Genomic DNA, 1,137 nt, shown 5'->3' with positions numbered 1-1,137 from the left:
CTGTGAAAATGTGGAATCAGCTCCCTCAGGAAGTAGTTTCAGCAACTACTATGGATTGTTTTAAGAAAAAGCTGGATGTTTTTCTAGAAGCACAGAATATAACTGGGTATTAAGGCTTTAAAGTAAAAAAACAGTGACTGTTGATCCAGGGAACATCCAAGTGCCTCATGGAACCTGGAAGGAATTTTTTTCCCCTGTTGAAGCAAATTGTACCAGGGTCTTTTTTGCCAGCTTCTGGACCAACTATGTCTTATAGGCTTTTATATCTGGGATATGTTTATTTCCCTAATGGTTGAACTTGATGGACTTATGTCTTTTTTTAACCTAACCTACTGAGTAACTATGTACCATTCAGCTAACTGCAGTGCAAATTATGCAACAATTAGGTGAACAGATAAGCTTCATATTTTTCATTCTTGTTCAGTGATTTAGAAGGTATTAAAGGAAGAAGATCAGAACCCCATCCAGGCAAACTGGAACCAAACCAGATCAGCAATGGCAGCTTACAAAGTCTCGTGGTATAGGTCCACTTTAACATGTTAATTCCACATTTAAGTGATATGTTTGAAAAAGCTATTTTGGTACTAAAGTAGCCACCGTTTTTAATTCCACCAATAAAAACAGTTTGTTCAAAAGAGGTTATTTACTAATTGTGTCACTTATGTAAATTGTGTAACAAATGTTTTTTACAATTTGTTTTCATCATATATTTTCAACATATTGAGAGACAAATTGGCAAAAGGAAGGAAGCAGCAGACGTATGGGTGCTAGGGAATGGGTGTATTTTGCTTCTCTATCGGCTTCAGCACAACCAAGTGGTAACTACAGGCATGGCTAATATTTCATGTGCTGCTGTCTGTCTCTTACAACCCAAGCATGCTGAATATCATGTAAAAGAGATGACCCAGCATTTAACAAATCAGACCACATCATCCTCCTCTTAATGCCAGTCAAAGTGTAACCATTTTCCAGCAAGCCATGATCAATTGCCTTCCACTTCCTCCTATAACAAAACCAACACACTGCCCCTGATTCATCAAGCAGAATCGGATTATCGCTCGCGCATTCGTATTCACGATCCGAAATCGTACGCCATCGCGCTATTCAGCAACTGAAAAAGCTCGCGGCCGGAGCCGC

The sequence above is a fragment of the Pyxicephalus adspersus genome, chromosome 12 (genome assembly GCF_032062135.1).
Source record: "Pyxicephalus adspersus chromosome 12, UCB_Pads_2.0, whole genome shotgun sequence".
Classification (NCBI taxonomy): Eukaryota; Metazoa; Chordata; class Amphibia; order Anura; family Pyxicephalidae; genus Pyxicephalus; species Pyxicephalus adspersus.
The sequence above is the reverse complement of the archived record's forward strand: the minus strand, read 5'-3'. Positions refer to the sequence as shown.